This window comes from Pan troglodytes, chromosome 15, assembly GCF_028858775.2.
Source record: "Pan troglodytes isolate AG18354 chromosome 15, NHGRI_mPanTro3-v2.0_pri, whole genome shotgun sequence".
In the NCBI taxonomy this organism is placed as follows: Eukaryota; Metazoa; Chordata; class Mammalia; order Primates; family Hominidae; genus Pan; species Pan troglodytes.
In genome coordinates, this window is record NC_072413.2 from 14,316,083 (window position 1) to 14,331,216 (window position 15,134).

A 15,134-nucleotide genomic window follows, 5' to 3' on the forward strand; every position below is an offset into this window, starting at 1 on the left:
GGTAGAATATGCATTACAAATTCTGTAATCAGTAAAATACCTGCAATGAAATTGTTTCAATTTCATGTATGAATAATTATTATGGTTATCTAATAATCGAAAATATTTATATTTCAATTAGTGTTTTACTTAATACTTTGTATTACTTCCTTTTAATCAATCAAAAAGGAGGTATTACCTGTCCAAAGGAAGCTTAGCTATGTATTATGCATTGGAGACTACATTAAGGAATTCACTAGGCAATGAGTTCTAGGTGTTAAAAGGGACATTAATTTAAAAAAGAATATTAAAGATGCAAAATTTTTAAACCCTCTGTCTTAGTTATTTCAGGATTGGTACTGGTAAACTAAAAGACATGTGAATAAAACGTTTAAAGAAGAAAATACTGTGTTGATTGAACAATATTTATTTTTTCCCAAATGACTAAGCTTTCAAATCAGGGACTAATCATGATATAAAATTCCCTAAATGAAAATTATTTTAGATTAAACATGATTTTAATGATCAAGACAACTTTTTTGTTTATAACCAAGTTACATTATATTGCTTATGAAAGTTAGTTTTTTTATATTTTTATTCCATGGATCATGCAAAAAATCATGCTACACAAACAAAGGATATCGTGTTTTCTCCTTTTTGCCTTATTACCGTTTTTTTCTGTGCTTAATTCTGCCTTTGCTATGTAGTTTGGAAATACAAAGAATTACAGGAATTGCTCAGATGTCTTTTTTCAAACCTCCAGGTTGCCAATATATTCACCTCATCACTCTTAAGTGTTTCCCACACATTCCTCTATGATCCTACTGAGCAGTATGTTTATTGTAAAATCTAACAGACCACCCAACTATGGTTTGCAACATCAAACCATCGTGCCTCCTGTACACAATATATTAGAAAGTTGGGTTTTTATATATCAGAGTAGAAATATGTTTCATATATATTTGAGGCATACTGTTATATTTTTAAACAAATTATATTTTATTTAATTGAACCCACATGATTTTTACTATGATGTAATTACTCACTGACCACCAAGTCTACCGACAGCCTCTACCAGAATCAAAATACACATAGGTAAATTATTTTGAATATCTTTTGAAATCTGGCGTGCTCAATTTGGTCCCCTCAGATTACCTTAATTTAGTATACATCTATTGGTCATTGGCATACATTTTAAAATGAGATATAAAATTATACAAATATCTATAAGTTCTCTGCAACATCTTTTCCTAGCAGCATTTTACAGCAGAGGATGTTGCCAGTAGGGAGACAAAACAAAAAATAGAAACACTTCTTAAGCATACTTTTTTTTACCTGTCGTAACATGAATCTACTATCTTTTTTTATTTTTACTTCTGTATTCTGAAAAATTTTAAAATTGGTTATTACCACTGTCTCTCTGTTCTTTCCTAGTAATGTCCTTTTCCTTTATTGTCAGCATTTTAAAAAATATTCTTGATCTCTAACACCTTTCTAGAAAATTCTGCTGACAGGTGGCAACTAGAACAAGAGGAGATTTAAAGAATTGTTGATAATGAAAACAACGAAGTACATATTTGGCATGGGCATGTTGCATGTTGACAGTATATCATTGCATACATCTTTGAAATATTTTTCCCTGTATGAAGTAATTGTCATCAAGATTGAAGCTATTGAATATATTTGCTGTATAACATTTTGTATAAAATATTTATATTGCTTTGAGCTGAACAGATATTTGCAATGAAATTGTCCTTAGCTAGAGATGTTTCGTCCATATTATTTCAATTTTGTCTACTAACTGTCATTGGCAAAAATGTATCTAATACCTTATCTCTTTGTTCTTCTCTTTCCCCAAATCACATACAACTGAAAGATGCTAGATGTTAAGAGTTCTGGTAAAGTAGTTCTCCTTGAAGAGGTCCTTCACGTCCCTTGTAAGTTGGATTCCTAGGTATTTTATTCTGTTTGAAGCAATTGTGAATGGGAGTTCACTCATGATTTGGCTCTCTGTTTGTCTGTTGTTGGTGTATAAGAATGCTTGTGATTTTTGTACATTGATTTTGTATCCTGAGACTTTGCTGAAGTTGCTTATCAGCTTAAGGAGATTTTGGGCTGAGACAATGGGGTTTTCTAGATATACAATCATGTCATCTGCAAACAGGGACAATTTGACTTCCTCTTTTCCTAATTGAATACCCTTTATTTCCTTCTCCTGCCTAATTGCCCTGGCCAGAACTTCCAACACTATGTTGAATAGGAGTGGTGAGAGAGGGCATCCCTGTCTTGTGCCAGTTTTCAAAGGGAATGCTTCCAGTTTTTGCCCATTCAGTATGATATTGGCTGTGGGTTTGTCATAGATAGCTCTTATTATTTTGAAATATGTCCCATCAATACCTAATTTATTGAGAGTTTTTAGCATGAAGGGTTGTTGAATTTTGTCAAAGGCCTTTTCTGCATCTATTGAGATAATCACGTGGTTTTTGTCTTTGGCTCTGTTTATATGCTGGATTACATTTATTGATTTGCGTATATTGAACCAGCCTTGCATCCCAGGGATGAAGCCCACTTGATCATGGTGGATAAGCTTTTTGATGTGCTGCTGGATTCGTTTTGCCAGTATTTTATTGAGGATTTTTGCATCAATGTTCATCAAGGATATTGGTCTAAAATTCTCTTTTTTGGTTGTGTCTCTGCCCGGCTTTGGTATCAGAATGATGCTGGCCTCATAAAATGAGTTAGGGAGGATTCCCTCTTTTTCTATTGATTGGAATAGTTTCAGAAGGAATGGTACCAGTTCCTCCTTGTACCTCTGGTAGAATTCAGCTGTGAATCCATCTGGTCCTGGACTCTTTTTGGTTGGTAAACTATTGATTATTGCCACAATTTCAGCTCCTGTTATTGGTCTATTCAGAGATTCAACTTCTTCCTGGTTTAGTCTTGGGAGAGTGTATGTGTTGAGGAATTTATCCATTTCTTCTAGATTTTCTAGTTTATTTGCGTAGAGTTGTTTGTAGTATTCTCTGATGGTAGTTTGTATTTCTGTGGGATCGGTGGTGATATCCCCTTTATCATTTTTTATTGTGTCTATTTGATTCTTCTCTCTTTTTTTCTTTATTAGTCTTGCTAGTGGTCTATCAATTTTGTTGATCCTTTCAAAAAACCAGCTCCTGGATTCATTGATTTTTTGAAGGGTTTTTTGTGTCTCTATTTCCTTCAGTTCTGCTCTGATTTTAGTTATTTCTTGCCTTCTGCTAGCTTTTGAATGTGTTTGCTCTTGCTTTTCTAGTTCTTTTAATTGTGATGTTAGGGTGTCAATTTTGGATCTTTCCTGCTTTCTCTTGTGGGCATTTAGTGCTATAAATTTCCCTCTACACACTGCTTTGAATGCGTCCCAGAGATTCTAGAACTACAAACCACTGCTCAAGGAAATAAAAGAGGATACAAACAAATGGAAGAACATTCCATGCTCATGGGTAGGAAGAATCAATATCGTGAAAATGGCCATACTGCCCAAGGTAATTTACAGATTCAATGCCATCCCCATCAAGCTACCAATGACTTTCTTCAAAGAATTGGAAAAAACTACTTTAAAGTTCATATGGAACCAAAAAAGAGCCCACATTGCCAAGGCAATCCTAAGCCAAAAGAACAAAGCTGGAGGCATCACACTACCTGATTTCAAACTATACTACAAGGCTACAGTAACCAAAACAGCATGGTACTGGTACCAAAACAGAGATATAGATCAATGGAACAGAACAGAGCCCTCAGAAATAACGCCGCATATCTACAACTATCTGATCTTTGACAAACCTGAGAAAAACAAGCAATGGGGAAAGGATTCCCTATTTAATAAATGGTGCTGGGAAAACTGGCTAGCCATATGTAGAAAGCTGAAACTGGATCCCTTCCTTGCCCCTTATACAAAAATCAATTCAAGATGGATTAAAGATTTAAACGTTAGACCTAAAACCATAAAAACCCTAGAAGAAAACCTAGGCATTACCATTCAGGACATAGGCATGGGCAAGGACTTCATGTCGAAAACACCAAAAGCAATGGCAACAAAAGCCAAAATTGACAAATGGGATCTAATTAAACTGAAGAGCTTCTGCACAGCAAAAGAAACTACCATCAGAGTGAACAGGCAACCTACAAAATGGGAGAAAATTTTCGCAACCTACTCATCTGACAAAGGGCTAATATCCAGAATCTACAATGAACTCCAACAAATTTACAAGAAAAAAACAAACAACCCCATCAAAAAGTGGGCGAAGGACATGAACAGACACTTCTCAAAAGAAGACATTTATGCAGCCAAAAAACACATGAAAAAATGCTCATCATCACTGGCCATCAGAGAAATGCAAATCAAAACCACAATGAGATACCATCTCACACCAGTCAGAATGGCAATCATTAAAAAGTCAGGAAACGACAGGTGCTGGAGAGGATGTGGAGAAATAGGAACACTTTTACACTGTTGGTGGGACTGTAAACTAGTTCAACCATTGTGGAAGTCAGTGTGGCGATTCCTCAGGGATCTAGAACTAGAAATACCATTTGACCCAGCCATCCCATTACTGGGTATATACCCAAATGACTATAAATCATGCTGCTATAAAGACACATGCACACGTATGTTTATTGCGGCATTATTCACAATAGCAAAGACTTGGAACCAACCCAAATGTCCAACAATGATAGACTGGATTAAGAAAATGTGGCACATATACACCATGGAATAGTATGCAGCCGTAAAAAATGATGAGTTTGTGTCCTTTGTAGGGACATGGATGAAAATGGAAATCATTCTCAGTAAACTATCGCAAGAACAAAAAACCAAACACCGCATATTCTCACTCAGAGGTGGGAATTGAACAATGAGATCACATGGACACAGGAAGGGGAATATCACACTCTGGGGACTGTGGTGGGGTGGGGGGAGGAGGGAGGGATAGCACTGGGAGACATACCTAATGCTAGATGACGAGTTAGTGGGTGCAGTGCACCAGCATGGCACATGTATACATATGTAACTAACCTGCACAATGTGCACATGTACCCTAAAACTTAAAGTATAATAAAAAATAAATAAATAAATAAATAATAAAATTTAAAAAAAAAAGTTCTGGTAAAGTATTCTTCTAAAATTCTTTTTCATTTATGTCTAGAGAAAACAAATGTACAAAAATTCAGGACAGATTTTTCTTCAAGGTATCAAGAGTAGAAAATATATATTTTTTCCAATAAATTTCTAAAGCTATATTTTAGAAATCAAAAAAATATTTGCATTAAAACCATTATTCCCTTAAGTTTTTAGAGGATTCTGTTTGACTTTGGCATGAATAAATTCCATTCTCTTATTTGCACTGCTACTAGATATGATGAGTTTTAGCAGAGATCCTGGAACAACTGCTGCCTATCACGGTGTGAAATCAATGACATGGAGTCCTGTAGAAACTATTTACTTTGCTATATCTCCTCAATATATGTATATACAAACAAGATCTTTGGCACTGGCTTGAAATCCACAGCAAGAGGTACACCGGGAAGCATCAAAAACTATTAAGTATATACAAAAATAGTTGAATGCGTACCTCCATTAGCAATGTTAACAGAGTTTGTGTCCCACAACCACTAGATTTTGCTACCCACAATTATCAGACCAAATTAAAGTAATATGAACACAATATCTGCACTCAAGGATGGTATCATTGCAAATATCTGCTCATTTCAAAGCAATATAGATGTTTTATACAAAATGTCACATAGTAAATGTATTTGATAGATTAAATCTTGACGCCAATTACTTCATAAAGGAGCAGATGTCAAATATTTATGTAATGATGTATCATCAATATGCAGCTTGTGTTCCTTTAACATAGTAAATGCTTTCTTCTGAGAGAAAAGGGCCCTTGATTCTTCTATTTACTCATTCTTGCTGGAAAATTTTGCAAATACTGGAAGAAGAATGAATCTAATAATTTTCTTTCTTTTTTTTTTTTGACAGAGTTTTGCTCTTGTTGCCCAGCCTGGAGTGCAATGGCACAATATTGGCTCACTGCAATCTCTGCCTCCTGGGTTCAAGCGATTCTCCTGCCTCAGCCTCCCGAGTAGCTGGGATTATAAGTATGCGCTACCACTCCCGATTAATTTTGTGTTTTTAGTACAGACGGGGTTTCTCCATGTTGGTCAGGCTAGTCTCAAGCTCCTGACCTCAGGTCATCGCCGCTTCGGCCTCCCAAAGTGCTGGGATTACAGGCGTGAACCACTGCGCCCGGCCACACCTAACAATTTTTTAGAACCTCTTTTATGCAAGCCAGACATTGTCCTAAGCATTTTAGAGACACTATCATGTATGTGTTTGAAAAAATTATCTCTATGAAAGCTAATGTTTCTAAACTGTGAAAGATACCTTATTTGCTCCTTCAAATTCATGTGCCACTTTTTCCTTACAATTACCTTTTTTAACGTACATTTTGTCTTCTGGGTCCTCTGACTTTTAAATGGCCTCAGCTCATGGTGAACCCTTAACGGGAGCTGCGAAGGATGAAGAGTTAGACCAATATACTAATTCATCTCGCTTCTTCCCTGTAAGTAGCTACATCTTTAACCACTGATTCAAACAAAGCACAGACCGTACAGTATGTTTTACTTCTGATTATGAGTAATGCACCTTCTCCTTCAGATGTGCTTGTGGTAAGGAAATGGCTGCTAGGAAGTGACAGGTTACTTCGCTATCCTTTGTGGTATCTCTACCCCAACCCTAATCCATCCATTTGTAAATTAACCCTTCAGGAATTACACAAGTCTCCGGGTTCTATGTATACTGCTTATGAACTGACATCCATGTAAACTATTGAGAATTCGAGAAGCTTAACTCAGACAGTGTTTGGACATCTTATGGCAATAGAGGGTGTGTCTCCACATTTCTATGAATATTAAGAGTGTTGATTTTTACTCTGTTGATTTTTAGCTTCTGTGAAGGTAATTTTTATTCTTGTATACTTATTTTTATCATATGACTATTAATTGCTCCCAGGTAATGTGGACTAAAAGGGCTTTCCTGGTTTATGCACACTCATGCACACACATACGCAGATATGTATGCACACATGAAACATTTGCAATTGTAAAACCTACTACGGAGTGAAAAGGAAAGGGCATAGGCAAAATGCCATGGCTTACCTACAACTACAATTTGGGTATCAGATATTTATCTTTTTGTCTTTCTTCATAGAATTGCTTTGACTGCTCAGGCTTTTAGAGGCTCCAAATGAATTTTATAATAGTTTTTTTTTTTTTTTGTAATTCTGTGAAAAATGGTATTCATAGTTTCATAGGGATAGCATTGAATCTGTAGATTGCTTTGGACGATATGGCCATTTTAACAATATTGATTCTTCCAATTCATGAGCATGGAATAATTTTGCATTCGTGTCATATATGAGTTCTTTTACCACTGTTTTACAGTTTTTAGAGATCTTTTGGTATTTTAATGTTTGTAATTATTTTAAATGAGATTATGTTCTTGTTTTCAATGTTACCTTGAACGTTATTGGGGTACACAAATGTGACTGATATTTGTACATTGGTTTTGTATCCTGAAGCTTTCCTGAAATAATATATCAGTTCAGGAGCCTTTTGTAGGAGTCTTTAGGTGTAGAATAATATCAGGTGAAGAGAGATAGTTTTACTTTTTTTTTCCATTTGGATGCCCTTTTTTTTTTTCCTCTTGCTGATTCCTCTGGCTAGCACTTTCAGAACTATGTTGAATAGGAGTGGTGAGAGTGGCCATCCGTATTTTGTTCCAGCTCTTAAGGGAATGCCTCCATTTTTTGCCTGTTCAGTATGATGTCAGCCATGGGTTTGTCATAGATGGCTGTTATTAAGGAGCATGTTTCTTTAATATCTAGTGTCTTGAGAATTTTTATCATGAACAGATGTTGGATTTTATTGAAATATTTTTCTGCATCTCTTGAGATGGTCATTTTTTTTTTGTTTTAAATTCTGTTTATGTGGTAAATCACATTTATTAAATCCCACATGTTGAACCAACCTTGCATCCCAGGAATGAAGCCTACTTGATCTTGGTGAATTAACTGATGTGCTATTCAATTTGTTTTCCTAGTAATTTGAAGATTTTTGCATCTCTATTAATCAGAGATATTGGCCTGTAGTTTTCTTTGTCGTTGTTGTGTCTTTGCCAGGCATTGGTATTAGGGTGATGCTGGCTTTGTAAAATGACCTGTGGGGGAGTCCTTTCTTCTTAGTTTTTTGAAATAGTTTCAGTAGAATTTGTAACAACTCTTCTACATGTATCTGGTAGAATTTGGCTGTGAATCCACTTGGTCCAGAGTTGTTTTGATTAGTGGGTTTTTTTTTTTTTAATCACTGATTCAATTTCAGAACTCAATATTGGTCTGTTCAGTGTTTCAATATCTTTCCGATTCAATCTTGCAAGACTGCATGTTCTCAGGAATTTATTTCTTCTAGATTTTCTAGTTTGTATGCATAGAGGTGCTTATAATAGTCTCTGAGGATCTTTTGTATTTCTGTGCGATTGGTTGTAATGTCACCTCTGTTGTTTCTGTTTGTGCATAATTAGACCTTCCCTCTGTTCTGTTAATCTAGGTAGTGGTCTAACAATCCTGTTTATATTTTCAAAAAATAAACTTTTGGCTTTGTTAATTGTTTGTACGGGTTTTGGGGTCTCAATTTCATTCAGCTCCACAGTGATTTTAGTTACTACTTCTCTTCTGCCATCTTTGGAGTTAGCTTGTTATTCTTTTTCTAGTTCCCCTAGATGGGACGTTAGATCTTTAGTTTGCGATCTTCCTAAATTTTTGAGGTAGGTGTTTAGCTATAAACTTTCCTCTTAACATTGCTTTCACCATATCCCAGAAATTTTAATATGTTGTGTCTCTCTTCACTTATTTCAAAGAATATTTTTCATTTCTGCCTATATTTTGTTGTTTTCCTGAAAGTTATTCAGGAGCAAGTTGTTTAATTTCCTTGCAATTTTGTGATTTTAAGATATCTTCTTGGCATTGATTTATATTTTTTCCTCTGTGTTCTGAGAATGTGGTTGGTATGACTTCTATATATTTAATTTATTGAGACTTGCTTTATGGCTGAGCATGTGGTCCATCTTGAAGTATGTTCTATATACAGATGAGAAAAATGTGTATTTTGTCGTTGATGAATGGAAAATTCTGTACATGTCTATTAGGTCCAGCTGACCAAATGTCAATCTTAAGTCCAGAATTTCTTTGTTAGTTCTCTGCCTTGATGATTTGTCTAATACTGTTGGTGAGTTGTTGAAGTTTCCCACAATTATTGTGTGGGCTATCTAGGGCTCCTTGTAGATCTAGAAGTACGTGTTTTATGAATATGGGTGCTCCAATATTGGGTGCATATGTAATTAAGATAGTTTAGTCTTCTTGTTGAATTGAACACTTTATCATTATGTAATGCCTTTCTTTGCTCTTTTTTACCTTTTATTGGTTTGAAGTCTGTTTTATCTGATGTAGGAACAGTGACTTCTGCACTTTTATATTTTCCATGTGTGTGGTAGATCTTTCTCCAACCCTTTACTTAGAGCTTATGGATGCCATTACATGTGAGATGGGTCTCTTGAAGACATCAGATAGATGGGTCTTGTTTTTTTTTTTTAATGTTGATCATATTTTAGGAAGGTATTGAGAAAATTTGTCTTCCTGACAAATGTCATACTTTAGTAAGTAACAACTTGAGATTCACATCACAGAATTTGCCTTAGAGGTTGAGCAATAATAGCCTTTTTTTGAGTAGTCTTGTAGCTTCTCTAAAAATTCAGAATTTGGCCAGGTGCTATGACTCACACCTGTAATCCCTGCATTTTGGGAGGCTGAGGCAGGTGGATCATAAAGTCAGGAGATAGAGACCATCCTGGCTAACACAGTGAAACCTCGTTTCTACTAAAAAAATACAACAAATCAGCCAGGCGTGGTGGTGGGCACCTGTGGTCCCAGCTACTCAGGAGGCTGAGGCAGGAGAATGGCATGAACCTGGGAGCTGGAGCTTGCAGCGAGCCGAGATTGTGCCACTGCACTCCAGCCTGGGTGATAGAGTGAGACTCCGTCTCAAAAAAAAAAAAAAAAAAAAAAATCAACACCTAAAAATTTACTTTCTTCTAGTCAATTTATTTCGACGTGCATCATAAATTAATAACAAAAGGGGTAGATATTTTATTGAGCTATGGTTCCTGAATCAAAACCACAATCTGGAGGTTTCCGTCTCTTCATAAAAGAAGTTAAAACTCAGCGCATGTTGCTAGACGTCATTTAAATGATCTTCATTCTTCTCTGTCCAAGAGCAATGTGAAATATTAGGCCAGAAAGAGAGAGATAAATAATCTTTTCCCATGCACCCCATGCTGGTCACAGAAGCTGGCTCTTTAAAGTTTGAGTAACTGTCACTTTGTCAGTCATGGTTATAAAGTTTCCAGAAAGAACTAGTAAGGAGCGTTAGTATCAGATTTCCCCAGATGCCAATTTTGTTTTCTGCTGTATCTCACTCCTCTTTGAATTTCCTCATACAATTTTCCATTTAAAATGGAGAATTCCGCTTTCTTGATCCTATAATAAACACATTTGTCTTTATTTGATACAACTTCTCTTGGCAAGCATATTGATTTTTTTTTCTTTTCTTTTACAAATAGTCTGGCATTTTATAAAAAAGACACATTAAAATATCTTTATGGATAGGCACATGATCTGATATCTGAGCTTTAGCAGTTAACTCTTTAATATTTAATGTATATCATTCAACAGGTATTACCCACTTCCTACTTGGAAATTAAACACTTTTCTGCTACATATCTCATCTCAATTAATAAATCTAATTGTGCATGCTAAGGTTTATTACTTGCAACACTCCTTTAACAAGTACAACTGACTCAGGAACATATGGTAAAAATACTACTTAACTCTCTTAATAACTAGCTTATAACCAGTGTGAGCAAGTAAATATTTGAGAATCATCTCTCCACCAGGCGCCGTGGCTCACACCTGTAATCCCAGCACTTTGGGAGGCTGAGGTGGGTGGATCACGAGGTCAGGAGATCGAGACCATCCTGGCTAACACGGTGAAATCCCGTCTCTACTAAAAACACACACAAAAAATTAGTTGGGCATGGTGGTGGGCGCCTGCAATCCCAGCTACTCAGGAGGCTGGGGCAGGAGAATGGTGTGAACACGGGAGGCGGAGCTTGCAGTGAGCCGAGACTGTGCCACTGCACTCCAGCCTGGGCGACAGAGCGAGACTCCATCTCAGAAAAAAAAAAAAAGAAAGAATTATCTCTCAAAAAAGTTTTATATGCAACTTTTTAAATGTTTTACTAATATAAAGACGCATAGCATATAACGCACAAGTAATAAAATATTAGTTCCCTTTTCAGGGGGAGTTTTTGTTAATTTTTGCCAAACTCTTAAATCCATAGATAACTGACTGCAATTAGCAAATGAATAGAGTTTCAATATGAATATTGGTTACTATTTTTATGTACATTAGTGGTAAGATAAAAGTAAAATTAATTAAAACCTTGTTCACCAATGATAGACTCACTTTTCTGAGAATCATGATTTTTTAATACAAGGATATGTCCTTGTATGTTGGGGCTGTTCACAATGTAATGGTTACAGGCACAATTTAAAAAATAATTTGCATTATTAGAATACTTTTATTCATTCTTTATTTTTACTAATTACTTTTATTAATTCTACACAATCAAAATATTAAATCTAACCCTGATATGCAGTGTTAATTTTCATGCTGTAAATATTCTCTTCATGACTGAATTACAAGGTACAACCTAAGGCCACTAATAGGAAGCTGGAGAGATGCACATTAGCTTGCCATTATATAATGTTGCCATGATACAAACATCATCTATGTAAATATTTTCGGTAGCATAAATCACAGCAAAATATAGCAAAATACTTAAGAAGTGATGAATTTAATTTATTTTCCTTATTTTTAATATAATTTAATTATAAATTAACATGTTTAATAATTTCTGTGTCTTAAAATGACCTCAAAAATTTTCTAAAAATTTAATAGTTGGATCTCACAAGTTGATATGAGATAGCTCTCAAACACAATTGTGTATAACTAAAAAGTCTAGAATTATAGCTAATTTTAGAGTCAGGAAATAAAATGATGTCGGAATTTTATTTCTCTCATCTAGGGAACAGCTAAGATTTAATTTTATGTCTAGATTGGGTCACATGTTCATATCTGGACAAATCAATTACAACCATCCAGTTGGAATCCCCTGGTCAGAACTGGGTCATGGACAAATTCTAGAATTTGCAGATTTACTAGGTTCACCCTAAACCTCGTTGATTCAAACTTGAAAACATTATTCCATCAAAGAAAATTGGTGAAAAGAATTGCTAAACATTTATTGCATACTCTTTCCAAAAATATATACTTACAGTATAAAATACTAACTAGTAATGAGAATGTTTATTGAAAATTTACTATATTTCAAACACTCTGCTAAAAACTTACGTATTATCTCATTAGATAAAATAATACAATTTTATCATTCATATTATTTATCTCCGTTTTAAATATAATTAAGTCTCTAGTTATATCTTCCCATTTAAGATCACGTATGGAAAGTATTAGCATGGTGCAAAAGTAATTGCGGTTTTGCCACTAAAAGCAATGGCAGATTACTTTATTTGTAACGGTAGATTGTAACGTGTTAAAATCTGTATTCCAATCTTGACTCCAAAACTTGCATTTTACATATAGAATGCAACTCACTTAGTGAACCCCACATTCTCATCATTAAGAGTCCATTCACTTTTGTTCATGGCACTTTCGATCATAGTGTCATAGAATATTTTTGCTGCAGAACAAAGCTACCCATTGCCTAGAACATGAAAATAAGTGAGAGGTACTATCAATCTAGGATGAAAACAGTAGAACATGGTTCTAATGTATGAAGAATGTCTTCTTTAGGAGATCAATAGTTGATCAGACAAAAACATGTGATTGACTAAGTTTGAATAATGAAAAAAGAAAGAGAAGACTAGAATGGCAAGTAATGAGCTGAAGCTGGGGACACATGAAAAAGTAGTAGAAAAAACTTCCCGAAGGAAAAGTTGCAAATGCCATTATTTTTGTTTATTTTAGGTCTATATGGCTTGATTAAGCTTTTCTTCTCAAATCCATATATTCCAGGTAGATACAGTGAACTTCATTAGATTTGCTTCCAACAGTTTGTAGTCATTGTTTAATTGGGGATTTTTCTGCTACTCCAAATATCATATGGAATCCCAGTCATCTCTTAGTGTCTTTTTTAAAAATGAATTTGCCAATATTTTATAGGTAATATAAGTCCAGAATAGTAAAATTATCCAATAAAAGCAAGCCAACTAATCAATTAATCTGAAAATAAAATTGTCTCCTGAAATTCTACTATGTAGGGGTCATTGCTGTTAAACATTAGGGCCCTCCACTATTGTTGGGCCAATTTAGTTCTATACACTTTCTGATACTCTCGACTGTGTCACTACAACATGTATCCCTTGTCCTGAACACCAAGTCTTTTTCTGGTTCTTCTACTCTCTCAAATTCTTAAAATTAGACCAAATATTGTCTGAAGGAAGAACTTGGGGCTGGGAATTAGGATGTTATCAATGAAAATGATGTAATCTAAAGGACACTGGATATCTTTAGATATATATTAACATAGATGAAATATGGCTAGCAACATAGAAGCATAAGATATTGTGAACAGAAAAGAAGATGAAACTATCTAAAATCAGAAGTATAAAAAAATCAAGGACATCGGAAGTGAGCCTAGGGTAGCAAAGTTTACTCTATTTTTTAAATAATAATTTTCTTTCATTTAATAAAATATTCTTTAGAAATTATAAGGCTAGGTATTAAAGCTTGTGATGTCAGTGTGCTCAAATTATGTCTACCTATTGGAGATTCTCACTTCTATCTTTTCAATTTGTGTTTTAGAAAAATTACTTGTCCCTGTTTAAATGTATATTCATCCCAATATAAAATACACAAATAAAATGATATACTAGACTCAATACTTTAAGAAAAAAACTTAAATTCTAACATTCTGTAGTTCTACCACATCTCATTTGTAAAACAAATAACTGGTTTTTAAATTAATGCCCCATAAACAGGTTAAATTTATTTTTAAATTTGCCCTGCAGAGAAAGGGGTTGTAGCATTTTATTTTCAACATATAAAATCAATCTAGATATTGAAATAACCTTGTCATTAGCAGATATTTTAACAGATCATCTAACCACTAATTTTTGCCTATGATTTATTGCAATTTTTTATTTGAATCTGTAGGATCTAAAATACTTTTTACGCTGAGCATGTCACCAAACAGTGCAAGACTAAGCTAAAAGTAGCTAGGAAATGTACAGGGACTCTTAAGGTGTTTGAAACAAAGATTTTATGAGGCTTATCCTCTGCTGAAAGAAAAAAAATCATGTATTCATTTCCGATAATGTCAGAATAGATAGGCCATTGTTGCACACATAACTGAGTCTGACTGTAAGAATGAATTATCCCAGGTGAAATCCTCTAAATGCTTACTTAACGTTATAGGATGAAAATTTACAAGCAAGAAAAGTTGCAAAGCAAGCCTTGGGGGAAGGAAGAGAGTATCAACATCACAATGAAATCTGCATTTGCCATTTTAAGTCAGATCGTGTAACAGGAATTAGAGAAGCCTGCTGTGTTTAAAAATCATCTTTTGCCCTTGTGTGTGTGTGTTTCAGCATTGAAATAATCAGTCGTCTTTCAAATATGATTTAATAGCATAATTAAAGTACCCACTAGCACAACTTTCGAAGCTAAGCTTTTCCTTTTTCTAGTGCACTTAGAAATTTTTTCACTTGTGTTTGATAGCCCAGACCAATTGACTTAGAATTCCCTGCCTGATATTGTAAAGAATTTACTTCTATTTATGTCTTTTAACACATAAAATGTTCTAAACTGTCACCTGTAGTTATGGTAGCATGTAGGCAATGAAGCTTAACAGGACATCTGACTAAACTAGATGTGACATGTTAGTATCACTATACATCAAATTTGATATAATGCCCTTTTTTCACTTT

At 34.7% G+C, this 15,134-nt stretch overlaps 1 long non-coding RNA gene across 1 annotated transcript; it reads left to right on the forward strand.

Annotated features, from left to right (window-relative positions):
- The first annotated feature begins 5,999 nt into the window (after positions 1–5,999).
- LOC134808264 (uncharacterized) lies at positions 6,000–15,114 on the forward strand. Its single transcript, XR_010150853.1, has 3 exons — positions 6,000–6,114; positions 6,502–6,578; positions 14,623–15,114. It is a non-coding gene; the product is annotated as an uncharacterized LOC134808264 (long non-coding RNA).
- The last annotated feature ends 20 nt before the right edge of the window (positions 15,115–15,134 follow it).